Genomic DNA, 6,585 nt, shown 5'->3' with positions numbered 1-6,585 from the left:
TCATTCCAAAGGTTGATGATAGCTTTTATCTTTAGAAGTCGGTGATTACTATCAGCAGTTTCATTATCAGAGAAATGTAAAAATCTCGAAATTTGCCGAAATCTCTTAAAAGGCATCGTTTGTCTAAATATTGGCGTTTCTACTACAGCTCTTCTAGTTCAATACAGTTAAATATTTGATTTTTTTCACTTGACCCATCAAAATTCACAGTGCATAATGGGCCTTTATTTCATCTAAGATAACAGGATACCAAGTGTCGTCCACATGCCGTCTTTTCGCTCGTCGTGAATTGTCTGATGTGCGAAGCGATTTGTTTTCATGGTCAGCATTTCCCGAAACTTGTTATCAAATGTAATAAAAAAATAGGTCTAACATTGTTGGATTCTCGCTTAAATTATTTAAAATAGACGCTTTTATTCCATGATGTTCAGAATACTTCCAAACTATTGGTGTGTTTTTTACTTTCTGGCAAATCCATGATTGTCGTACCTTTCTCTTCACTACTCCCAACTATAATCATACGCCTTACACGCTTTGTGATTGGCGCAAACACGTTACTATCACTGGATTCGTTATCATTGCTTTTATCTAACACTTTCGTATTTTGCATTTTGTAGGGATTTCTTAAATTTTAATAACTAAACTGCTTTGTAACAACAATTATAAGAATCGCGACTAACTCTCGTGGCATACTGATAGGAACTAACATTCATTTACTATCTGTTCGCGAGCCTGGCTCGTGATATTCATTTTTAATAAGCGATGGTAATATACAACGAATTTGTACAAGAAAACTGTTGTGGAAAAGACCAAGAATCTTTTTTTCAGGTTTAACGTCGCATCGACCTTCATGTCATTAGCGACGGTTTATTGTCCTGTTTCTTGTTTCTATTTCTTGGTAGATGTTGGTTTCCTTTAGGAATTTTACGACGGGTAGTATCTTGTATTTTTGTCCTGATATTTCGTATTTTCTGCATTCGAAAAGGACGTGGTTGGTCGACATAGTTTGGTTGCACGTGTTGCAAAAGGGTGGTTCTGTTCGTTTGATTAATCTTTTTTTAATGTTATTGGAGCAGAGATCTTGAAATTCAAGTCGCTAATTTTATTGGGTTGATATGGCTTTCTTCTGATATTATAGATAGCGGTCTCTTATTCTCCGTTTTGTTTGTGTTGGATTCTTCTGTCTCTATTTCCATTGTATTTGTCCTGCATTCTTGATATTCGACAATACGTTGACCGATATGAATATATCATTGATGATTGATACGTTAATGCGGGGGGAGGGGATTTATATTCGGATCGGTTTGGGAACCGTTTTCGTTCGTGTTTGTATTGTTAGGACATTGCTTATAGCTTGATTGATTACAATTGAAGCAGATCTGTTTCTCTGAAGTGGTGAATATTCAGAGACTTGTTATAAACAAGTTTGTAGACTTGTCTTCTTCTGAAACTTAATATGTTTGCAAAATCTGGGTCTGTGATTACTGCTTTCAAGTACAGTGACTCGCATTAATATTCGGACACGATATTATTATAAAAATTATTACTCCCTTTTATTATTTATGATAGTATTATTGAATCAATAGTTTTCTCATATAATAAAGTACTTCTTATAGTGAGTAGAAACATAAATTTTGTTTATTTATTGCGCATATTCTTTTGTATAATAAGCAAATCTGTTTGTCAGTAGAGGCACAAATTCTGTGTAGGGTATCGTCAAAATTAATTAAGAATGTGCTTGGAAATTTGTTCAGGACGTCGATATCGATGTATACTTGACGTCTGAAGCTGCACAAATTCAGGGTCAGATATCTCTGCTCTCAGGTCGGTTATTCTTGAGCAGAGTTTGATGTTATTGGTTCTAAATGCATTTTCAATTACTGAATTTGGGATGATCGATGCTACATTTGACAGCTCGATACGTTGGGTCGGCGAAATCATAGGACGGATTTCAATATTTATGTTGCTGATGGTAATTGATTTAAATATTGCTGTTATGTTGCTGACAGTTTCTTTGTTATCTAGGTATGTGCATACCCTACCGTTTGAAATTCTCGATATGTATTTGATAGATCTGGGGCCTATTATCTTTCCTATGGCTAATACATAGTCCCTGACGGTAATACCATCTACAGCATGCAGTATTATGGCTTGGTCCTTGGTTGGGGCGTATTCTCGTTTGGCATTTTCGTAGGAGGTGACTGATATAGTTTTGTTGTTGGCTCGGTTTCTTGAACTATTGGGGAGTTAGGAAGGATTCCTGTAGTCAGGATCTCATCCCAGATCTGGTCGCTCGACATTTGTATCATGATACTGTAGGAAATGAATCGGCAAATTTATTATTCTGAGTCGAAGTTTTAAATTGTTTATTTCACAAAGGCTCGGCTCGAATAAACATCGTAATGTATTAAACAATCTTCTTATCGATCGCATCTCACAGCTAACACGATTCATTCTACAGTTCGGCCAATCCTGAACTGTAGAATGACCATCCATGGTCACCAAGAGTTAGATCTTAAAAAATATACAATTCATATTACACAAAACGTAAATAAGAAATAATAAAAATAAGTCTTACGGAATGCAACAAATACGCATACAAACACACATAAACTTAAACTTATTCACAATGCGGTATCGTTTTAGTTTTCGAACAATCTGACACAATGCTTCATTTCAAATCTGTCAAATTTCGTATCACTTCTTCAGATCTTGTCGATCTACAAGCAAACAGTCTAACGAATTTGGTATAAACCCATCCACTACTGCCAAAACATATATAAAACCTTTTCCACACTTCTCCGTAATGATCCACATGAATTGTCTGAAATGGTAGGTCACCTTTAGGTAAACTATGCAAAAACCTCTCCTGTCTACCACTAATTAGCTAAAATTCAATACATTTCAAACAATTGTTAATATATTGTTTAATCTTTTGTCGCATTTCCGGAAACCAGTATATTTGTCTTATGTCATCGATGACTTTGTCAATACCTACATGCCCCAAATTGTCATGAGCCTAATAATTTATATATACTTATATATTATTTAATTTATATATATTTATATATATTTATATAATTGTCATTAGCCTAATAATATTATTTTCTAAACACGCGGGTACGTAAAATAACAATTTATCATTATTAATTTTTCTATTTTCCTATAAACTAACCGTCCCTTAATTCATAATGTTTTTTCTCGCTTGTTTCCAATCTATTTCTTAATCCACGAATCGTATGGTCTTGATATTGTTTAATTGACAATGTCTCTTCTAAAGTATTAGGTTCCAATACTGCGTCAAGATATCTTAGCTCGCAACTCATTTGAGTCGCTCGAACGTCCCGGTGAAATGTCGGGACGCACATTGTTGTTGTTAATCCTGAGCTCCTTAAACCGGTGGAACACGCAAACGTTCGTGAGTAATATCCTATCACTAAGCTTGTTCGACCACGGACCGTAAGTCCACAATGTTGAATCCTTCGGCGATGATGGATCGTGCACGTGATTTCTTCTGCATCCCTGCCTCGATGATGAAATGCTTTCTGGCAATGAATATGGGTTTGAGATTTTTCGAACATTTCTTGCATAATCTTCATTTCGTCGACTCCTGCGTTGCGCATCATTTTTGTTCCTACAGCTTGTTTACTTCTGAAAAAATACAAACATGCAAAATATATAAACATGTGCTAGAAAAGAACGATGTATTGCGTAGCAATTTTTTAAAAATGCGGATCTATCAGGGACGGTGGTGGATTGTTGTTATACTAATTGACCGCGAACTAATTCGTAGCACGCGATCCATTTTTTTATTCGATTGGATTTCACACCTCGTACCCAATTCATAATCGATTCGATTTCATCAAAATCCAATTCATGGCCGATATAGGTGTACTCTATTATTATCACTTTTCTTTTACTCATTATATCATTACCAAGTGTATTCAGAGTTAATAGTACATATATTTATTAAAAGGATAACCAATAGTAGTAGTAGTAGTAGTAGTAGTAATAGTTGTAATCTAAAATTGTTGAAAAAGTAACTGTAGCCTCGGACAAAAATTAATTTATACTTGGGACTGAAGTTCGAAATTATCAGATTTCATTGCGCCGGTTTCTTAAGCGCGCACAGGCGGTAATGTAAACTGTAACTTATAAATACACACCGCGATACACACCCATTATCGCCGGTGTCGTTAGAGCACACCAGCGGTAGCATACAATGTAAAACGCGATAAATGACCGTCTTTAATTGGTGGAGAGGATCACATCAAAAAGGTATATACGCGGACGATATTCAGTCGCGGTCTGTTAGTTGAAATTGGGCGATCAGTCGTTCGTGCATACCGTACATATATCTTCTTTAAAATAAAAATTATAATAAAAGTTTTAGTAAAACTTTGTACAGTAAATAAATAATCCAAGCCATAATCCCAATAAAAATAAATAATTAAATAATGAATTTTTAAAAACAAAGTTACAATTTTCTTCTTCTGTCATAATTCTTCGTCATCCTTATTATACAATAAATAATCATCTTTTCAAAAAATTTGTGTTTCCTCCTCTAACATAACCCTGCTTCATCCCTTCCATGTGTTATTCATTTCTGTTCGGGGCTGGAACTATCCTAGAATGGGAGACTGTTAGTCGGAATGGTTGAACCTAAATAAACGATTAAATACATGTAAACACGTCGAGTCTTTATTACAGAATCGCAGACGCGATCAACAAATAAATGGTTTTAAGTATATACTTGATGAGAAAAATTCTCGGTCTACGTGGATGGCACAAGGTGGAAAAAAACAATTGGTCCCAAATGGTAGTCGCTACTTTAGCATAAACGAAGTACATATAGGGGAGGGGGAGGATACTGGCCTAACTATTGGCACACGTGTATTGTGCTGTGATCAGCGAATTATGCCTCGTATTTGCATGTTACTTGCGCGGTTTTATTCAGTAATTTACGTATATTAGCCGTGGCGTAATAATACAGAGCTGATAAGTAAGGTAAGAAATGTATTATGCTTGATTACCAATGAACGACTGTTTTATTACTCTTTTATACCTTTTGTCATTGTGGCGTACGTGATCGAATACATGTACAATTAGAACGGCGTACATGATAGCGCAGGTAAAAGGGATCGGATGTCCGAAAGATAGGCTGATCGAATGCGTCTCAGGTGGTCTCGCCTGGCACTCTACCCGAACGAATTTTCCTGCGTCATGAATCGAATTCCCGAATATCATGCATTATGTCGGGTGATCTGCCTAGGAGTCTGTAAAATCCCGGAGTTGGCCTCATTTTCCAGCTTAACCACCGGTCAAAACGGGAACAACGTCAAAGCATTTTTGTTTCATATTTAAAGTGCCTTATCATTTCGTCCACACAAAATTTCACTTTTTTGCATAAATAACAAATGAATCGAACGATTTATTTCATTTCTTCATGTATTACGTCAAAAATACTACCATATTGTGACGTGTATTCATTTTCCATGTATATGAACAAATAGGTGTTCATCCTCAGAAATATTGAGGTTCCTTATCATTTTGTCCGCCAGAGTATTTGTAGGATTGGGATGGGCGTATTCGAAGTATAACTTTAATGACGAAATAATTTAATAAAAATGTAAAAATGTAAAGATATAAAAATGGTACAATGGTCATGTGTACATTCACGATCGAAACTAATACATATCTGCGGTGTCTCCGCGATCTTCTTTTATTTCTTCCTGGACACGTTCCTGGAATGCTGGAGAATGATCGCGACGTTCTGTTTCTTTCGGTTCAATATTTCGGAAGCTCTCGATCCTCCGGGATGCTTCGTTGCAGCATCGGTATCGCCGGTCTCGTTAGCCAATATCAGCCGATTATACGATGCATCTGAAACAATAGTGTAAGAATGCCCGTAAGGATGCCAAATGAAAGGTAACGTAACGACCTTTGAGGTCCATTTATACAAACGTCACCGCGGGTACATCGTAAAACTCACACCAACAGATCAGTACGGTCCACAGACATGGCCTCGCCGTAAGACGGCCGGGCTGACGGAAAAGTGTTGTTCTGAACTACATCTGACCGTTACCAGACCGGATGACGAGGTCCTAACCTCGCTATTAAACTAAAAGAAGAATGGATTCTACTCAGCTACATCGGAAGCTAGGCTAATCCTCACGACTTGTTTTTATAGTTGTTGACAATCGACGACTATAATTCCGTATCGGTACACGGCTGGCGACGTTTTCATCAGCGAAGTTTGCTGTACACGTGAAAATAGTAAAAGAATAAAGTCATTTCCAGGCTTATAAACATCAGGGAAGATATTTCTCACCTAAATATTAGATATTTCTCACATCTGAAAGCGGACAGTTCGAATGGATATTTGATCGCCGACCGTGTGTCGCTGCAAGGCATTCCTGTTTCTTATAAGTTTCTTGATAAACTATTTTTCGCTTGTAGACATTTAAATTACAGACAGGCTGTGGATATTATTTCTCACAAACCAGGTATGTATTGTGAAAGGGATGACTGAGATGCTATTTTTGAATGTATTACTTTACGAATGGAATGGAGCCGTTCTTCATT

Source organism: Megalopta genalis, unplaced genomic scaffold (genome assembly GCF_051020955.1).
Source record: "Megalopta genalis isolate 19385.01 unplaced genomic scaffold, iyMegGena1_principal scaffold0022, whole genome shotgun sequence".
Classification (NCBI taxonomy): Eukaryota; Metazoa; Arthropoda; class Insecta; order Hymenoptera; family Halictidae; genus Megalopta; species Megalopta genalis.
Note: the sequence above shows the minus strand (reverse complement) of the source record.